The sequence below is a fragment of the Miniopterus schreibersii genome (genome assembly GCF_964146895.1).
Source record: "Miniopterus schreibersii genome assembly, chromosome: 1".
Lineage (NCBI taxonomy): Eukaryota > Metazoa > Chordata > Mammalia > Chiroptera > Miniopteridae > Miniopterus > Miniopterus schreibersii.
Window position 1 is genome coordinate 175,439,271 of NC_138101.1, and position 22,173 is coordinate 175,461,443.

At 35.1% G+C, this 22,173-nt stretch overlaps 1 protein-coding gene across 6 annotated transcripts in view; it reads left to right on the forward strand.

Annotated features, from left to right (window-relative positions):
- The window catches only part of FUT8 (fucosyltransferase 8), a 180,975-nt gene that overhangs the window by 8,832 nt on the left and 149,970 nt on the right, over positions 1 to 22,173 (forward strand). For 3 of the 6 annotated variants that reach the window (XM_081152061.1, XM_081152060.1, XM_081152063.1), the window contains exon 2: positions 20,652 to 20,732. The exons of the other annotated variants lie outside the window; for them this stretch is intronic. The gene's annotated coding sequence lies outside the window, so the exon portion shown is untranslated. The remainder of the gene's footprint in view (positions 1 to 20,651; positions 20,733 to 22,173) is intronic. 6 annotated transcript variants of the gene reach the window in all.

Here is a 22,173-nt window from a genome sequence, read left to right on the forward strand (position 1 = left end):
TACTTGGAGGTGAGGGAGATTTTTTTGTTTAGTTTTTTTTCTCTCCCTCTATATTCTTCTACTTGTTTGTCATCTTTCCTCTTCCAACAGTGGTAGGAAATGTAGTTGACCATCTTTATAGGATTTTTTTTCTTAGAGTTCATAGAACAGGTCGTGGTAAAACATTCGCTTTTATATTGTAATCGATTTATTCTAATGATTTTAGTTCCATTTGAGGCAGCAGGCAAGAGACTAAAAGAATGTCAGTTGGTATAGAGTTTAATATTATTTATTTAAAAACAAGATTTTGTACCTCCATATAAAAAGGGATATGGGAAATGTTGGTTCATTGTTAAGGGGCCTGCATTACTCACATTATTGTTCTACTTAATATTTATTTATTTATTTATTTATTTATTTATTTATTTATTTATTTAAATATGAGAGAGGAAAGGAGAGGGAGAGAGAGAGAGACAGAAACATCAATGATGAGAGAGTCATTGATCAAGCCCGCAACCCGGGCATGTGCCCTGACCGGGAATCGAACCCCAATCGCCTGGATCCCAAGTCGACGCTCAACCGCTGAGCCACGCCCGGCCGGGCTCTACTTAATATTTAATATATTATATTCCCCTGTTCCAATTTTCTGGAATACATTCTTATACTTCCTGTGTTATTTCTGTCTTCATCTATGGAGTTTCTGACTGCAAGAAATTGGTTTTTAAGACATCTCTTCACCTTCTTTGTGCTTCATTGCAATAATATAATGTAAAAAAAATACTTTGTCCATTTACGAGAACTAACCCCTAAACTAAAATTAACAGGAGTGTTCTCCATTCATGGGAGTACTGTTAGCAGGTTTGAGCCAGTTATTGTGAAAACTTCACAAGGAGAAAGTGTGTGTTTGATAATTAGGCCCCTAATCATTTGGGATCTGACTGATTTAACTTCTTTGGCATATGGAAATGTACTTGTACATGAAAAAGAGATATAATCAGTAGAGACTGCTATATTTTTCATGCTTTTATTTCTTTGAGTAACTACTTCATTCATAGTTAGCAAATTCAAAATACTGTAATTTTGAGAAAACCTGTTTAAAATTAGAGCTTAAGCCAGGGTAAACATTTTTGCTTTCTTTTTGTTTAATTATTATTTTTTTAAATTCTCACCCGAGGATATGTTTTTATTGATTTTAGAGAGAGAGAAACATCCATGTGAGAGAGAAACATTGATTGGTTGCCTTCCGTACGCTCCCCTACAGAGGACTATACCAGGAAATAAACCCGCAACCTGGGTATGTGCCCTGACCGGGAATCGAATTTGTGACTCTTTGGTGCACAGGATGATGCTTCAACCAACTAAGCCACACTGGCCAGGGCTTGCCTTCTCTTTATAAGGTTCTGATTTTTCTTTTTCTTTTAGAAAGTTTAGTGAAACTCTAGGGCTTAGGAAGGTGGTGATTGAATTCTTGAGGCCAAAAGGTCCCTTAGCCTTGGTAAACTGAGCCTCAGCAGTATGAGAAGTATGCATCCTGACTGCTTCCTCTGACATAGTAACAGATATCTGGGCCTCCATTAATGAAAACTCTGTTTATTTTTAAGGTCCAAACAGTACATCCTATAGGTGTAAAGCATGCATAGGATGAGAGAGAATGTTATTTTTAATTGGTAAGTAAACAAAGAATATGTTGTCAATGCTGAGTATGCCTACTAAGGATGCACAGATAAGAACTAAAGAAACTTGCTAATATGCAATTAGGAATAGTTCCTCTTAATAAAAGACTCTATTGGTGTTTCAAATTATAATGGCATAAAGGTGTCATGAAAATGAAATCACCAAGGAATTTTGTTTTGGAGTAATTTGTCAGACCAGATAACAGATAAAAGAGCACATCCTCTATTCTATAGCTGTCTGCAGAGGCTTAGCTAGATTGGTGCAGAGCCTGTCGAAAGGAAATAATGATCAATAGCGAAAGTGTTTCATAGGAATTTTGCACAAATCCCATGTGTATATTTGTGCCATACCTGTCACTTTCTGTTTCCGTGGCAAATGTAAGGTTGGGAGGTAAGGTACTTAACTTGGAAATTCTGAAGGGAAAAGGATCTGAAGTTAGGAAAAAAGCTGGTTTCTTCATGTTTTAGTGATATTTTGACATTTTCTGAGAGTTCCTTCTTAGTAATTTTTTGAATAGCTTTATTAAAGTATAATTTATATACCGTAAAATTCACAATTCAAGTTTTAGCAAATTTATACATTTGTGCAACAATGATCACAATCCAATTTTAAAATAGCTCCCTCTTGCCAAGTTTGCTCAATCCCTGCTTCTACCCTCAGCCTCAGGCAACCACTGATCTGCTTTTCATCTCTATAGTTTTGCCATTTCTAGAAGCTTGATATTAATGGAATCATATAATATGTAGTCTTTTGTGCCTGGCTCCTTTAATTTAGCATAATCCTGTTTAGTAATATGAATAAATGGATAAGGTAAAAAAGCTTTGGACTTGGAATCAGGAGACTTAGACACTAGTGTTGGCTCTGCCACCAAATATATGAACTTGGGTAAGCCACTTGCCCCTCTGGGCCTCTGCTTCTTTCTTCATAAAATGAATTATTTTGATTTTCTTTTCCAATTTTCAAAGCTGGGTAGACATTCACTGACCTTTTTCTAGAATGTACTTTAACTCTTCCCTTAAATACAGTCACTGTGTTTTTTTCCTGAATCAAAAGTGAGATTTATGGTCTAATAGATGGTTCATCAGTGGACAAAATTGGGACTGTCTTGAGGAATCAAGATGGCTAGTTAATCTTTTCTTGGACATTTCTTAGTTTATGTGCATAACTTTGAGAATAGAGAGAACTTATTATTTTTAAAAAATATATCTTTATTAATCTCAGATTGAGGAAAGGAGAGGGAGAAAGAGAGAGATAGAAGCATCAATGATGAAAGAGTCATTGATCGGCTGCCTCCCCCATGCCCCTGACTGAGGATCGAGCCCGCAACCCGGGCATGTGCCCTGACTGGGAATCGAACCCCAATTGCCTGGATCCTAGGTCGGCACTCAACCGCTGAGCCATGCCTGGCCGGGCGAGAATAGAAAGAACTTAAACTCTGAGTTAATAATAAATATTTCTGAAGAGAATATAGGCAAAGTTGAATAATTCTCAGAAGTAGGGCTTCAAAAGTGATCGAAGCTTCTTATGAATTAAAGAAAAGATTATGCTCTTTAGTTATTTTTTGTTTATTTTGGGAGTAGAAGGTGGGGTAGACTGATTTTAGTTAAGTTTGAACAAAGTTAAGCTCAAGGCAGCTGAATGGGACTATACTATTTTCCAAAATGAACCAAAGGAGAAATGCATGGCTGCCGTTAGAAAGACTGTCCTAGGGCTCATCTGGAGGCAAAGCCAGCAGGTAACATTCAAGTGACAAACTAGGAAAAAATGACATATGTAGGGAATTTAAAAATAGAGGTGTGCATGTGTATATAATATGTGTGTAACAGGAGTAGACAACTGACTGAGTAGGGTGGTATTGGGTATATGCCAAAGGGGTAATGTGCATTTTTTAGCATAGTATAGAAAAAGGACATTGAATAACAACTAGCTAAATTTAAAAATGAAAGTGCTTTTTCACTTTCATTTAAAAATGAAAGAATAATTTGATTCTTAGAAATGATCAGAGCTTCTTGTATTACCTAATAGTAAGAAGTATGGCTATAAAATGATTGAATTTTTATTTTTACCCAGCATACTAGAATGTATGAGTGATAACCCACAGAGCAGACACTGTGGAGGAGGGGAATGCATCTATAAATATATTTTAGTGAAGGTGTCATTATAGCAATGTAAGAAAATTTGTTTCATGCGTTTAGTCACACTTTTTGTTCAAAAGTGGTATTTCTAATTTAAATAAATTACCTTATGATAACCAGAAATATTCCCAAATCAAAGCTATATTTACAATATTATACAGGTTGTGTTAGGACTTTAAAGGAGTTCCAAAAGTTGAATTCCCAAAGCTTTATATGCAATGACAGCATTCTAGGAATAAGTATAGAGCTTCTTTTTTTTTCCTTTAAAATATGTTATTGATTTTAGAGAGAGAGGAAGGGGGAGAGAGGGAAGACCGGGGGGAGAGAGAGAGAAACATCAATGTGAAAGAGAAACACTGATCCGTTGACTCCAGTACATACCCCAACCAGGGACTGAATCTGCTGTCTGGGCATGTGCCTTGACTGGGAATTGAACCTCGACCTTTCGGTGCATGGGACGACTCTCAGCGAACTGAGTCCCCCACACCGGCTGGGGAAGTATAGAGCTTTCTAAGGTGACTGTTTTTATGGCAACAATATTCTTTTGATGTATGCTATGTCATATTTATTTTTAAATGTCCCACTGAATTTCTAATACATATATTGTACCTAAGCATGAATTATGTAGTGGGAAAAAATTTAGTGTAAAGGAAAACAGACACTTTTTTTGTATCTTTTGAAGCTTCAAAATACTAAAGACAATCATATTCATATTTTCCCAGGGCATTTTATTTTTAATCATAATAAATGAGCAGCTGTCAGAAGATATAGCCATTTATTTTCCTTTTTTTTAATCCTCACCTTAGGATATTTTTTCCATTGCTTTTTAGAGAGAGTGGAAGGGAAAGAGAGAAAGGGAGATAGAGAAGCATCAGTGTGAGACAGACACATTGATTGGTTGCCTCCCGCATGCACCCTGACTAGGGCCAGGGATTGAGCCTGCAGTCGAGGTATGTGCCCTTGGGCAGAATTGAACCCAGGACCCTTCAGTCAGAAGGCCGATACTCTAACCACTGAGCAAAACTGGCTAGGGCAAGATACAGCCATTTCTTGGTTTAGAATTGCTTTTTTTTTTTTATAGTTTTCTCAAATACTTTTCTTCTAGAAAAAAGATATTGAGGATTTCATAAGTAATCAATTACTACTTTAATATTTAAGCAAAGCTTCAGAGCAAGACTGAAACCACATTAAAGCATTAAAATGATTACTTTAAAAGTTTTGTAACATAGCAAAGAAAAAGATGGAGTAATATACAAGGGAAAATGCATACAGAACATCATTACCTCAGATCAGAATACAGAAGGCTCTTTACAAAAGAATAACAACCAAGTCAAATACACTAAAGAATTTGTGCTCTTCTGCTAGTTAAGTGAAAATGAGATGAACAATTACTTAGAAAGTCTGCTCCAGAATACTTACTTATATTGGTTTGCAATTCTTTTCTAATTGACTTAAATTCTAGGGCTCTTTCAGATCTATTTATTCTACCTTCTTCCTAGCCCCCGATTCCAGTATACAGCTGGTCCCTACTTATAATGGTTCAATTTAGAATTTTTGGGCTTTATGATGATGCAAAAGCAATATGCATTTAGTAGAAACCATACTTCAAATTTTAAATTTTGATCTTTTCCTGGGCTAGCAACATGTGGTAAGACACTCTCTGGTTATGCAATGCAAGCTGCAGCTCCCAGTTAGCCATGCAATCACAGTAATCACGAGGGTAAACAACTGATGCCCTGCAGTGTTCTGTGTTGCTAACATTTTTTGGATATTTTGTGTTTTTGCATCCCATCATGTTTATAAAATGCCCATCTGTGTCTCCTGCTTCTGATGAGAGGAGGAAGGCAGTTGCTCTTAAGGTGAAACTGAAGACATGTGCCCAACTGTAAGCTTGTGTAGGTATTCTGAACAAGTTTGAAGTAGGCTAGGGTAAGCTATGATGTTTGGTAGGTTAGATGTATTAAATGCATTTTCAATTTAAGATATTTTCAACGTATGATGGGTTTGTTGGGACAGAACATCTTTATTGCTCTCAGACTTTGTAGGTTGTTTCACTTACTTTTTTTTTGAAAAAGTAAGAAGATTACATCAAACAGAAGCTTCTTCAGCTTTGGTTTTCTTAAGCATGTATGTTTTTGTTCTTTTTTAATCCTCACCCGAGGATATTTTTTCCATTGCTTTTCAATGAGTAGAAGAAGTAGAAGGCAGAGAGAGAGAGAGAAACATCGATTGGTTGCCTCTCGAACGCGCCCCAACCAGGGCTGGGGATCAAGCCTGCAATCGAGGTACTCGCCCTTGGATGGACTCGAACCCGGGATCCTTCAGTCTCAGTCCGCATGCTGACGCTCTAACCAATGAACCAAATGGGCTGGGGTCTGCTTTGGTTTTTTTATCTCTAAGTTGTATAAATACTCTTCCTCTCTACCATTTGGTTTTAGGGATGTGTCCTCTAGGCTGTCATGACCACTTCATGGCTATTTCTTTTATCCCTTTTATCTGTTGGAATATATAGGTTCATTAGTTGTCTCCATTATTTTTATTTCAAGCTCCCCTAACAACATCTTTGGCCTAAAAACAAACAAACATCTTTCCTTATTCTTTCCAAACACCTTTCCTTATTCTTTCTTCTCTCTTTTTTCTTTTCTTTTTTTTGGGTATTATACAACAGCCCAAAGGAAAAGGCAGTACGTCTATTGCTTCAATTTTGCTACCTCTTTTACTAAAACTATTCTGTTGTTACCAGTAACCTTTGAATTGCCAAGTGGGGATTTTTTTATCATAATTCTTGCCTTTTAATTCTTCATATTTGACACTGTGAATCCCTTTTCCTTTTCCCTTCTCCTTATAACTTTGTAGTTCTCCTGGGCCTCCTATATATTCTAGCCACTCCTCTTTTCATTCACAAGGTCAACTTGTTTTTTAAGTATTTGCCTTGCACATTTTTCTTAATCTAGTTTTTTCCCCCTGTAATGTTACCTGGTCCTTTGGCTTCTGTGAGTACCTCTTTCAGATGACTCCTGTACTGTAAGTGTCTGAACTTCAGTTTCCAACTGGAGAGCTCTACCTGTTTGTCATGCCGTTAAGCTCAGCATGCTCAAATACAAATTTTCTTTCTCTTAAAATGTATTCTTCTTTCTAACTTTCCTTTCTCTGTTTATGGCTTATCTCTCTCATTTCTGAAACTTGAATTATGAGTCATCTTTGAATTCTCCGTCAGATCCATTCAGTTGTCAAACTGTGAATTCTGTTACTACAGTGTTTCATCTGCTCTTTTTTTTTTTAATCTTTATTGTTAAAAGTATTACAGATGTCCCCTTTTTTACCCCTCATCTGCTCCTTTCTATCCCATTTCTTACTACAGAAGTTTAGGTTCTCATTACCACTAACATATAAATATAATTTGATAGAGGGTGAGGAGGCAGAGGCAGGTCTACTAGAGTGTGATGGGAGGAAGTTGTATAGAAGGGAGGTGACAGTTAAGTTTAGAATCAAAGAGTAAGTAGGGGCATTACAGGTAGACAAACTGAAGAAAGACTTATTAGTGAGTACAGTACAGTAAGATATAGTCATGCACCGCATAATGATGTTGTGGTCAATGACAGACTGAATATATGACAGAGGTCCCATAGATTATAATGGATCTGAAAATTTCCTATCCAGTTCCTGTAAAGTCATAGTGCAATGTATTAACTCACATGTTTGTGGAGCTGCTGGTATAAATCTACTTAGCTGTCAATAGTATAAAATTATAGCATATACCATTTTGTACAGTACTTGATAATAAGAAATGGCTGTTACCGGTTTATGTATTTCCTATACTTTTCTTTTTTTTTTAAAGATTTTAAAATTGATTTTAAAAATCAAGATCCAGCCTGAAACCTGGCATGTGCCCTGACCAGGAATCAAACCAGCAATGTTTCGGTGCACGGGATGAATCCCAACCAACTGAGCCACACTGGTCAGGCCTATATATTATACTTTTTATTGTTATTTTAGAGTGTACTCTTTCTACTTATTAAAAAAAAATTTGCGGTAAAATAGTATATCATGTTAGGCCAGCAGCAGCGTCATACATCTTGTGTTTACTGTGTCATTTGATTGCATCATTTTCTCTTTTGCTTGATATAATCTTGTGTTGTTTTGTTCATCATGGTCCCTAAGCATAGAAAATCCACTGCTAGTGCTGCCAGTAAGAGGCCATGTTGAGTGACTGAATTGGAAATGAAATTAAAAGTGATTAAAGACTACAAAGATGGAAAATCAGTGATGGTTATTATGCTCCAGTCAGGCGTATCTGTTTAAGGATCTGCTTCATTGAAGGCAATGAGACTAACAAAAATTCAAGAAGGGCCTGTTTCAGGCATGGAGAAATTTCTAATGACTTAGATTGAAGACCAGACAATAGAAGCCTATCCCTCTCAGCACCATGACAGTTATAACCAAAGCAAAAAATTTGTTAATGATGTTGAAAGAAGAGGCTGGACCTGACTCTGATGTTGAATTTACTGCTAGCTCTGGGTTGTTTAAATGATTAAGGCATCATTATTCATTACAGAATGTGAAAGTGAGTGGTGAATCTGCAAGGTCTCATGTGAAGCAACTAAAGAATTTTGGGGCCTCGACTGGGTAGCTCAGTTGGTTAGTGTGCCAAGATTGTGGGTTCACTCCTCAGTCTGGGCACATACAATCAACCAATGAACGCATAAATAAGTGGAACAAAAATTGATGTTTCTCTTCTCTCTCCCTCTTTCTAAAAATCAGTAAATAAAATAAAAAAGAAATAATTTTTGGAAACTCTAGATAAGCTGATTGTGGAGGAAAATTACTTGCCAGAGCAAATATTCCATATGGATGAAACTTCCCTATTTTAAAAACAGATGCTTGAAAGGACTTTCATCCATAAGGACGCCAAGTCAATGCCAGGTTTCAAGGCTCTTAAGGACAGGATAATAGTCTTGATTAGGGGCAATGTTGCAGGCTACATATTGAAACCCTTTGTGATCTGGCACAGTGAGAACCCCAGGGCCTTCAAGAATATCAGTAAGCACACACTGCCAGTGTACTACAGGAGCAATAAGAAGTCATGGATGACTTGACTCCCCTTCCAGGATGCCCTTCTGAATTGCTATGCCAGTGAAATGGAGCACTGTTTGGAGAATAACGTACCTTTCAGGATTTTACTTATTGTTGACATTAATCCTAGACATCCTTCTTTTATTGGTGATCTTTATCTCAACATCAAATTAGCCTTTCTCCCTCCAAACACCACCTCTTTGACACAGCAAATGGATCATGGAATTATAGTAGTGTTTAAGTCCTACTACCTGGTAGAATCTTTGCCCAGGAAGTTGCTGTGTATCAACTGAGGAAGACACTGATGCAGTTCTAGAAAGATTACAACATCTATGACTGCATTGAAAACCTGGCACTACCAAGCATTAGCAAGGGTGGTGAGCAACTGGAACTCTCATATATTGCTGGAGGGAATGCAAAATGTATAGCCAACTTTGGAAGAATTTGGCATTTTCTTACAAAATTAAACATACACTTATCATTTGATTCAGCAACCCTACTTGTAGGTTCCCATGCAGCCAGGTATATAACCTTGTGAAGAAGTTCTGATCAATGATATGATAAGTATCACACTTGTGATACTTCCCAAAATTCTATTTAAAGGGAGAGGTATACCCTTCTTTTCTTTTCCTCCAGCTACCAGCAGAGACCATGACAGGGATGGTGGAATGAATGGAGAGCGGAAGACATTTTATGTTGATGACATGATAGAACAAGTCTTAGATTGCCTATTTTCAGATTACTTTATGTCAGAGAGAAATAGACTTCTATTTTGTGTAAGCCACAGTTTTGTTTTTGTCTGTTATGTATAGCTGAATCTACTCCCTCCCCACCCCCTCTCCATTCTAAGGCAGCTCCTTTTCTCCTGCTTCCGGGTCTGTGTTGAATTCGAGGTGTCATTTCACTTTCCACTTCTAAATAGTTTCTCCTCCTGACATTTTCTATAATATTTGTTTGCAGGCCCAACATTGCAATTAGAAGCTCCTATAAAGACTAGTTATGTAGTTTCTGAAATTTTAATTACTTTAAAGAAACCTTTTAGGCAGAAATATAAAAGAATTGTAAGTGCAGTTACAGATATTTTATTTCCTACTGAAAAAGATATAATTTCTAAAAGATAATGTGTAGTCATTAAGTTACCTCCAATGGTTTATTGGCTCCAGTGGTTATGTCTAGATCATTAATAACCCCCATTTTACCTGCCTCTTTTGAGAACCTATCCCACTCAACCTTTACTCACATGGTTTAAACAGAAGCTTATTACCATCACAGTATTGATTCAAGGATGGTTATGTGAGATGAGCAAATACTAATTCTATTCTGCTTTTTTGGAAGTGAACCTATCAGAGAAAGAGGTCCTCTGTAGTCTTGAGGTTATAATGATGTAGAAAAGCTTTAGAATCAAAACATTTTGAATCATACTAATACTCAGAAACAGAAATAGAAATGGAGGGAAACAATCCAGTCTTTTCTTCAGAAAATGGACTTTGTGCCTTATCTGGAATAATTAGAATCTCTTTTCTAGTTACTTCTGGTAATTTGCAATTGAGACCTAATTTCAAATCAGTCTGTGTTAAGTACTTGAACTGGATCGTCAAATGAAGGATCAGAAGTTTCTTTAAAGCCATATTTCTAAATATAAATACATATTTTAAAATTTAAAGGTGTTGGAAACTATGTTCTTTGTTACTTTGAAGAAAGTTCTTGCCTGGTACAAAAATTGTATTGTCTTAGTTATTCAAGCAAATTACTCATTTGGTAAACTAGAGTGTTTCATGGAAAAAAAAGGGAAACAACAAGTTTATTTTTTTTTTATGGATGCAGAGGATTTTTAAAGGAAAAAACCCATACCCATCTAACCAAAAAAATATGCGCAGAAACTTCCCAGTACTGAGAAACCATCATATAAATGCTTAGCACTCTGATTCTGCCCTTGGACCTCTTTATAAATAGAACATGATTTTATTTTAGGAATACTATATAGAAAAGTTATGAACCAATGGCTATACTGGTCCCTTTTTTAATTTATTTTTAACATATCTTTATTGATTTCAGAGAAAGGGAGAGAGAGAGAGAGAGAGATAGAAACATCAATGATGAGAGAGTCATTGATCGACTGCAGCCTGCAACCCGGGCATGTGCCCTGACTGGGAATCGAACCCCGATCTCCTGGATCCTAGGTCAGCGCTCAACCGCTGAGCCACGCCTGGTTGGGCGTATATACTGGTCCTTTCAAGTATGGATTGTAAGTAATATTTTGATTGGTATTTACAACACTTTTCTACCTCTACCATTGGTAATACTGTCTTTTATAATTAATCTAATATTTATGTTTCTTTCCTAATGCAGAAATTATTGTGTGGCACAATCATCTGTGGTTTCTTAAGCAGCATCATTTATTTTTCTAAATTAGAACTAGAGATTTTTTTCTAAAGTCTTTGTTATTCATAGACTAGTAGATAGGAAAATGAAAGAATCTTTGTAAAGAGTGATCAGAATACTTTATAGTGTTGCACTGATTTAAATACTATAATAGATGAAGAAATATCTAGATTGCAGTAAGAGAAAGGTGAAGGCAATGAAGTCAGAAAGAAGTTATCGTGTTGGATACCACCCTAAGGATAGTGTACTCCTGAGAATGAACTAGCTTCTGAAATATTCCAGTTTCCCCCTCATGACACCAAATTTTCTTTCCCGATGCCTTTGGCCAACCTTTCCCTGTACTTCTGAACTTCGCCTAATCCTTTAGAGAGAGTACTTTTTGTCCTTAATCATCACCTGAGGATATTTTTTCCATTGCTTTTCAGAGAGAGTTGAAGGGGGCAGAGAGAGAGAGGAAACATCAATGTGAGAGATACATCGATTGGTTGCCTCTGACACACAACCCCACCGGGGCTGGGGATTTAGCCTGCAACTGAGGTATGTGCCCTTGGCTGGAATTGAACCCGGGACCCTTCAGTTTGAGGGCCAACGCTTTAACTGGCCAAACTGGCCAGGACACAGAGAATATTTTTAGATTGCTTTTCTTTTGTCTTTGAAATTTCTGCTCATATACTGGGCAATTTCCTAAACTTGTTATCAGTAACTGCTACCAGACTTCTCAGAGAGACACATTTTCTTAGAAATTTATGTCACCTTCTTTGAATTTTAGAGGTCTGACTATTCTCTTTGATTAGGCAGTTCAGTCATTTGTTCAGCAAATGTTTGTTTATTGAGCAAGCAGTGTATGATAAGGCACTGTATTAGGTGTTGGTTATATGGCCACCAGTAATTAAATTACTTGAAAGGAAGACATTTTAATCATTAGGTATTAAAGTTTTACTTATTTTATTTATTCATTCTACTTGTAATTTTAAACTTCAAACACAAAAATAGAGATTATATTGAATCCCCATGTATCATCACTTGACTTTAACCTCTGCTCTTCCTCAATATCTTTTTTGTTGATGTATTTTCAAGAAAATTCTATAAATGCTATTTTATCCATAAATACTTGAGGATGAAACTTAAATTTTTTTGTCGCATAACCATAATGCCATTATCATACCTAAAAAAATTAACTAATTCCTTAAAATTAACTAATACTCAGTTTATATTAAATTCCCTAGTTATGTACAATAGGTAATTTTGCATTTGGTTTGTTTGAATGAAGACCCCAAAAGATCTACACACTATACATTGGTTGTGTAATATCTGTTTTAAGCTGCTTTTATTCTAGGATAGTCCCCTCCATTCTTTTGTCCCACATGCTTTTTTTCCTTGTAAATTAACTTTATTGGGGTGATTGGTTAATAGGATTATATAGGTCCCATACTTTTGACTTGTTAAAGAACTAAAGCTTTGCTTTAGTTAGAGTTTAGTTAGGTTTGGAATAATTAGCACTTGCTGCAACGCATTTGGTTTGTATTATTTCCCCTTGATAAAACCTAATTTACCAAGCTTATCAATGACTTCTGTGATTAAGTGAATGGTCCCAACAACTACTTTTAGATTCATCCACTCAGATTCCCTCTTGCTGGGAAAAAAACTTCTCTGGTGATTTAAGGTATTTTTTTTTTTTTTTTTAACTCTTAGATTTTTATGACATTTGTGGCTGGTATGTAAGCCACAAGCATTAGAGTTTGTCATATATCACATATCATCATAGTCCAGTTATCTCATTTGTTGTAGATGAGAAGTACCCTTGAACTAAGTGAGATTGAGGAGAAACTTACCTATGCAGCAATTTATAATAGTGGAATCTTGTAGTAATTATTTTAGACCCAAGGTCACAGAACTAGAATTTGTACTTTATAATATAATCAAAATTATACCTGCCACTTAAAACGGAAAAATGAATAAATATAAGCAAAATAAAGAAGAAATGTATTTTACACAAATTTTTAGTAATTTCTTATTTAGATGATATTGTGGATAAGTCGTAAGATTTTTTTTAAAGAGATAATAAATTCACAGGTAACTAATTTTCTTTTTAATTTTTGTAATTTATTTCCTTTCTTCCTTGATATGTGGAGACCTGTTGTACACTATGGTCGTGGAGTTAGAGATCAGGATTGTTGAAATATAGACGTCAGTTTAATTGTAGTTTATAGTACTGCAACTTAGAATAGTGACCATATCCTAATATATTTGTAGAGAAATATACATATATGTTGATTAATAATTTAAGAATTTGAACCAAGCTTTGGTTCACAATGAGATTTGTTTAATAAGTAAAATTTTTTAAGTTTAAAAATGAGTATGGTGTAGAGGGGCATCCTACAGAATACCTAATTGGTGCTCTTCAAAACTGTCAAGTTGTTAAAAAAAAAGGCAAATTTGAAAAACTGTCATAACCAGGAGGAACTTAAAGAGACATGACAACTAAATATAATGTGATATCCTGGATTAAAATTAAGGAAATCTGAATAAAACATGAGCTTTAGTTAATAATATATTAGTATTGGTTTATTAATTTTAACAGATATACCACATTAATGTAAGATATTAATAATAGGGAAACTGATGGGAGGGCGGTATATTGGAACTCTGCTATCTTCTGAATTTTCCTTTAAATCTAAAACTGTTCTAAAAGAGAAAGGCTATTTAAAAAAAACCAAGAAAATAGTTAATTTTAAAAATTACGAATAATATAAACTTTGAGGACAGGGTCATTTGACTTAGTAATATTTGTATAGTTAAGGTCTAGGATGTTGCCTAGCACATAACAAGCACTCAGTAAGTGTTGAGTGATAATGTTACACTTAGGTTATTTTGTGGAAGGAGCTCTGGAAAGATAAGTAGAAGGAAGTTGGAAAATAAGCTATTTAATTTTCTCAATTTTTATTAAAAAGCTACAAAAACTCAATTTAATGCAAGTTGAATTTATTTGAATACATTTTATACCCAATGAATTGAAGATGTTTGCATAAACTTTGTTAGTGCTTTTGAAGCCAATTTGAAATCTTCAGTGTTGTAAATGATTCTGAAAAGACATCAAGCTTAGTTTAGTTTATAAAACGATTTCATTCCATTAACATGCTGAGTGCTAAAATATTAAACATAGCCCTTTAACAAGTTAAATATAATAGTAAAAATAACTGAGTACATCAACATCATTAGCCATTAGGGAACTGCCAATTAAAACCACCAAGAGATACCACTACATATCTGTTAGACTAGCAAAACAACCAATCAAACCAAAAACTTTGATGATACCAAGCTGGCAAGGATGTGGAGCAACTGAAACTCTTACGCATTGCTGGTGGGAATGCAAAATTGTATGGCTACTTTGGATAACAGTTTGGCATGTCTTATAAAGTTATACATATTTAGCCTAAAACACAGAGATCTCACCTATAAGTATTTGCCTAAGAGAAATGGGACTATGTTACCTCAAAAACTAGTACCTGAGTGTTTATAGCTGCTCTATTCATAATTATAAAAAACTGGAAGCGACCCCAATGTTAATGTGTGAATAGATACCCTATATAATGGAATACTGCTCAGTAATAAAAAGGAACCAACTCTTGATATATGCAACAGCTTGGATGAATCTTAAAGACATTATGCTTAGTAAAAGAAGCCAGTCTCATGATTCTGTTTATATGACATTCTTGAAAATATAAACACCTAGTGATGGAGAATAGATTACTGGTTCAGAGGTCATGATTGGGGAGAGGGGGGGCTGTAGAGATAGCATGAGGGAGTTTTTTGGTGTGATGTAACTGTTCTTTATCCTGAGTATGGTGGTGGTTACATAAATTTATACATGTATTAAAATTCATAGAACTGTATACTTCCTCTCCCCTAGAAAATCAGTTTTACTGTATGTTAATTTAAAAAGTAAAACCAAAGACATATATACGTGTCTCCTTTTTAAGGCATTTGGTCTAATTACTAGCTAAATCTAACTACTGGTAAGTACTTTGTGATGTTTTCTCGATTAGATCTTTTTTAACTTTCAAGAATTTATATGCAGAGTGACTGATAATGCAGAAAATCTTTTATATTAAAAGAATTAATACTTTAATCATTCTGTACAAAGAATTTAGTTGGTCACCTTGCACAACTTCACATTTTTGAATAGGTAATAAATGTCATTTGGTGAAATAATATTGTCCACTGAGCACCGTACTAAAACATTTTAACTATACTTTGCTCATAATTATGGTTAAGTATTATTTTCCCTATCTTACACGTGAGGAAACTGAAGCATAGAGGTATTAGATGTCTTTCATAGGATCACACAAGAATGCAATAGAGCTGGAATTTCAACTATGTCTGTTAGACTCTGAATTCTCACAATTTTATTGTAAAATAAAGCACAGATTCAGAAAATCACACAAAACATACATATACTTAATGTGTTATAAAATGAATACAGCTATAACTACCATCCTGGTGAGGAAGTAGAACTTTGCCAGCTGCCCCAGCAACTCTCCATGTACTCTATCCTAATCATAACTGCCTCCCTCCTCAGTAGTAACCATTATTTTGATTTTTTTATGTTTTTATTGATTTTTAGAGAGAGAGGAAGGGAGAGGGCTAGAGAGAGAGAAACATCATTAAGAGGGAAACATCATCTCTTCGCTGCCTTCTGCACACGCCCTACTGGGGATGGAGCCCAAAACCCTGGCATGTTCCCTGACCCGGAATCCAACCTGGACCTCTTGGTTCCTGGGTCAGTGATCAACCACTGAGTGACACCAGCCTGGCCATTATTTTGATTTTTGTGGTTATCCATAGTTTCATCATAGTGTGTATCTCTGGACACTATACTTTAATCTTCTCTACTTTCATTTTGAATTTGTCCCCCCTTCTCATCTCTTTCTTATCCCTACCACTTAACTATTGAATCCTGGACTGTTTGATTTGTAGAATTTCCCACAGTTTGGATTCTGCTGATTGCATACTAATGGTGTAATTTAGCATGTCACTCTGTTCTCTATGTGTCCTGCAGATTTTCCTGAGGATCCAGAGGCTAGATCAGAATCAGGTTCTTTGGCAAGACTGTATGTAGGTGGTGGTGTGTGCATGACGAGGTACTTGATGTCTGTATTGAGTTTTTTTGTGTGTGTGATTTTGGGAATTATTGATATTTAATGTCTAGATCCAATGATTCATTGGGGGTTGCAAAGTGGTGATATTCTAAATAATTTCTCTTTTATTTAATACCTAGGACACTTCCATAGAATACTCTCCTCATCTGCTATTTTGTTATCGAATAGTACAATTTATAAGGAAAGGCAGGATAAATGCTTAATTATTTACCAGTGTTCTTATTGAAAAAAATTTATTGTATTTACCAGTTTTCAAGATAGTAAATTTGTTCCCCCAAAACCTGAAGGATTGTTATGCACTCATAAATTTAGATATATTTAGATTTTAATCCATTACAATTAATATGGTTAATGAATCTCAAATTGTCCTATCTTTAACCAGTGGGAGCCTCTTTTTTTTTTTTTTTTAATATATCTTTATTGATTTCAGAGAGAGGAAGGGAGAGGGAGACGGAGAAAGAGAAACATCAGTGATGAGAGAGTCGTCATTGATTGGCTGCCTCCTGGCACACCCCTGACTGGGAATCGAGCCCACAACCTGGGCATGTGCCCTAACCAGAAATCGAACCACAGTCTCCTGGATCCTAGGTCAATGCTCAACTACTGAGCCACGCCTCGCTGGGCAGTGGGAACCCCTTTAATGGTTTCTAAATCCTTTTACGTGACCCTGGTAATGTTTGATAGCTTTCTTGCTACTAGTACAATAAATTGTCCCAGGCTTATTTTGTAATTTTCTGATCATTCTGTGTAATCAGCCATTTCTCAAAAACTACCTGGCAATGGAGGTTATTGTGTAGTAGGGTTAATATTATTTGTGGAGAGCCTCAGTTAAGAGCCATTAGTATAAACAACTTTGATTCAGCTTAAAACAGTACCTGGAAGGAATAGGGACTCAAGAAGTATTTTTGAATGGATGTTAGGATATGAATATCTTTAGGTTAAGGCCTATGCTTTTGTACCCCCTCCCCTCCCGCCAGTGCCTGGCTACTAGGTGCTCAGTAAATGTAGTAAAGTGAGTAAGACTATGGTCTTTGATAGCAGACCTTATTCTACTATACATTAGTTTTGTGACCTTGAAGAGAGGAGTTACTTTAGTAAATTTCTATTTCTCTATCTGTAAAATGGGTTAATAACAAGCTCATAGGCCTGGTATAAGGTTTAAATGAATTAACATCAATAAATAATTTAATATTCAACATAGTGGCCTGTACATGGTAGATGCTTAACAGAACAGACATAGTTAGTATGACTGTTGTCATGGATTTATATATTTCTTCAACTAATTATCTAATTATATTTTATTTAATATTAATGTCAAACCAAACACATGGAGTATATACTAATTGGTGGGTGAAAGAAGCCCAATAGCAGTCTGGGAAACAAAAAAATGAACTACTTTGACATGATGAATTTCACAAATGAATGTAGAAATAATATGTAGTTGTGAATGTACTAATAATTTGAACCTTAGTGTTTGCCAAATTGGTTATTAAGCTTTGTATTTATAGTTTTATGCTCAATTAGAAATAAACAAAAAGGAAAGTAAAGATATGTTTTTTACAGTATGCCAAATTAACTTATGAATACAGTTAGTTTTTGATTTAAGTGCTCTATAGAATAGAAATTGCCCAGGAAGTGTAGAGGAATGCTTTCTCTTATGTGATCATACATTCAACAGGTACTGTTAATTAATCTTATCTTTTTTTTTTTTTTTAAATATATCTTTATTGATTTCAGAGACAGGAAAGGAGAGGGAGAGATAGAAACATCAATGATGAGAGAGTCGTTGATCAGCCGCCTCCTGCACGCCCCCAACAGGGGATCGAGCCCGCAGCCCGGGCATGTGCCCTGACCAGGAATCGAACCCTGATCGCCTGGACCCTAGGTCAACACTCAACTGCTGAGCCACACCTGGCCGGGCAATTAATCTTATCTTTGCTGAATACCTGCCTCTCTGCAAGGCTGCCATGCTACCATGGGTGTCAGACATCTCTACTCTTACTGACAAACAGGGAGGCAAATGAATTCCTGAGATCACAATTTGGAACTCAGAATATTAATACCCCCCCCCACACACATGGACATGCGCACACACATCTATATTTCCCAATATTTATAAACGGTAGCTAGATATATAGTTGATGAATTACTATTTAAATGTGGGCTAGCCTGGGAATAGAATTATCATTTTTAGCATTGCTTTTATATAAAAAAGTACATTCTGAATTCTGAATAGGTTTTGGAATAGCCTGTTCATTCATGGTGCCTGCCTATTTTTATATATTAGGTCCTCATTGCTTGTCAGGTGCCAAGCATGAAATATTCGGTACATTTACTACCTTGTAACCATTAGGGATTATATATCTGAGTTTTGGGTTAGACCATGTACTGCAGATAATTTACATTTTTGTGTAATTGGGACTGATTGATACTGTTACTGAAATTTATTAATGAATGATTGAAACTAACTTTTAATCTAGATGATAACTTGGTAGAGTGGAAAAAACTATGGTTTTAGAGTCAGATCTGAGTTCAAATTCTAACCTCACTATTTATTAACTGAATTTGTTTCTTCAGCTGTAAAATGGAGATGATAATTACAGGGTGGTTATGAGAATTGAAATGATTTAGTAGTAGCCCATGTAAAGTGCTTAGTCAAGGCATTTAGTACACATTAAACACTCAGTATCATGCCATTAGATCCTTAATTCCTTACAGTTAGTTCTTTAGCAACTTGACATACATAAAAGTGCTCACTTTACTGAGTTACAGCATAGAATTTATGTTTTAAAAGGCTCATAGTAAATAGGTATGGCAGTATCTTTTTATATCTCTTTGGCTATGTTAATTGAGGATGGTTTATTTTAATTTTTCCCATTTTTATAATGCCCATAAAAACATTTATTAAGTCATATATTAATGAAAGCTCAAGTAGGAAGTAAAAACAATGAATAATGTGCTGTTTATTTTTCACATTATTTTATATAGCAGTGTTTGCTTTGGTAGGAAGTCTGTCTTTATGAGGTTATTGGCTAAATTTTTATTTCCTGTTATGAAATAGTGAACTTTTGAAATGCATCTATACTTCTGAAATTCAAATGTAGCTTATCATTGGTCAATACTGAGCTACAGAGTTATTTCAAATGAAAGTAGAAACCTTAGAATGTAAATGAATTTGATAATTCTTTTATGAACCTGATATAAATATAAAAGTTTAACTAGTGTAATATGTGTATAGTCCATTTTCATGTTAAAAAGCTAAGCACAATTAAAAAGAATAATGTTCCTGGCCTTGAACACAAAATGGTTTGTGAGAAAAGTTTGTCTTAGTTACAGATGCTTCACTTTAATACTATTGGACTAGGCCATAGTAAATATGAGATGTCTAGATAAAATTTGTTGATGGGTATTATATATTTAATATATCTTGCCAGCTTTGTGGAACATAGAGTTAGGAAGTTAAGACCATTTCACTTGTTGGTCAGTCATAATGATTACTTCTGTGTGTCAAACATGATCCTAGATGATGGAGAGGCAGCAAGAAAAGAAGTAGGAGATAGCGCCTCTAATCAGAAGACAAAACGAGATAGCACATATATAAGGCAGCAAAATGTTCTAGCAAAGATTAATGAAATACAGAAGATTATATCAGCTCTTTAGGAGGAATGGAGGGGCTGGATTTGGAGAAAGCTGACTGATGTGCATTGATTGACAAAGAGGATAGAGGGAAAAAAAGTCCCTGTTCTAAAAAGAAGGAATGGTGTGTTACAGGGTGACAGCTAAGAATGACAAAGTTGTTCTGTGGAAAGCAAGCAAATTAAATTGTCTTGAATGGAAGTTTGTGTAGAAGATAGTCAGAAATTGGAGTGTGAGGATATAGAAGATTTTTAGCATTAATGTAAAAAGAAAGACATTTCAGACTGCCCTATATTTTAAAAAGTAGACAAAATGAAAGAATTTCGTATTCACAAAGCAAGTTTTATAGGTGTTGACTTATTTTAAGATGAACTGTGAAACAGATTAAGACTGAATGTTACTACATTTAAGTGTAATTTGCAAAATGAAAATCCATTTATTCCTTGCTGGGATTTAAAATGCACTGCTTGCAAAAAAAAATGAATATACAGGCATTTTACATGTCATGACTGGCTACATAAGGAAAGGAAAAAGAGATTAAAAAAAACTGTAATAAGGCTAACTGACATTTGAGTAGGGCTGGATTTCATCTTTTTAAAATTTTTTATTCTAGGTTCCTGCTTTTGCTAAGAGAGCACCCATGACACAAGATAAAGTGCTCTATTGGCCTTATTGATTAATTGAACAAATTCAGGTTAGTACATTTTATGCACAGCATTTACTTGTTCTTATTATATGTTAATATTTTGATACATGAATAATTTTGTGTTTGAAGCTACATATATGTATGTACCAGTGAAGTAGAAAGGCCAAGTGGATCTAAACCCTATTGAATTGTATATTAGTTAACAAACATTTTCTGACTACCTACTTTGTGTGATATGCAGTGTATATAATAAAAAATGTTTTACTCCGTGTGTAATAGTTTTGTACTTTAAAGGGCTGGGTAAAACAAGCTGTGGGTGAATATGGTACATTGTACCTTTGGTGTTGTGTAGCATATTTGGTTGTGAAAATAACTCATCTTAAAATTTTTTAAAGAAGATATTTTTATTGATGTTTAGAGAGAGAGAAAGGGAGAGAGAGAGAAAAAAATATTGATGTGAGAGAGAAACGTCGATTGGCTGCCTCCTTCACACACCCTGACTGGGGATTGAACCTGCACCCTGGGTATGTGCTCTGACTGGGAATCGAACCGGCCACCTTTTGGTGCATAGGATGACGCTCAGCGAACTGAGTCACACTGGCCAGAGCTCATCTTAAAATTTTTCACAGTAGCTGACTTGTAAAGGTTTCATTCTTGTCAAGATTTCAGTCATACATTAAAATTTTTATTTATTTGTATTTAGTGTTTGGTCTGAGTTTTGACAAATGTATATTCATTACCATAATCTTCTAAATTAACTCATGTCTACCTCAATGCCAAGCAACCACTGATATTTTTTTTGTCTCTGTAGTTTACCTTTTTCAATATGTCATTTAAATGGAATCATTAAGTATGTGGCTTTTAAAATACGGCTCCTTTCACTTAGCATAGTGGATTTGGATTCATCCATGTTGTGCATACTAGTAGTTCTTTTTAAAAAAATGTTTTTATTACTGAGTAGCGTTTTACTGTGTGGATATACCACAGTTAGCTTATCCATTCACCAGTTGATGGACATTTGTGGAGTTTCTAATTTTTGGTAATTATTGTAGTCATACTTTAAGTCATAACTTAAAATTTACCATCTAAGTTTCTGATTTCTCATCTGTAGAATGAACATAGAATATTTTATCCCAAGGGTTGTAATGAGGATTAAATAGGATAAATTAAATAAAAATATGTAGCAGTAGAGTTAGGCTTTTAATAAATGTTTGTCTTTGTCTTTATTTTTTTAAATGACCAGTGAAAACTTTACTTTTCTAGTGCCTATTTCCCTAGTGAGTCTATATAGACACAAAAATAGTACCCACTATTACCTTGGAGCCCATCAAGAAATAAAAATGAAGCAAATTACTGCTCTTTTGACCTCTTAGAACTTTTCACAGTTGGAAAGAAAATTAACCAGGGCACTGTCAGCATAAGACTATATTAGAAAATGCTGGACATGAATAGGCTCTGGAGGAGAGTTCTAACTTGGGGAAGGTAGAAT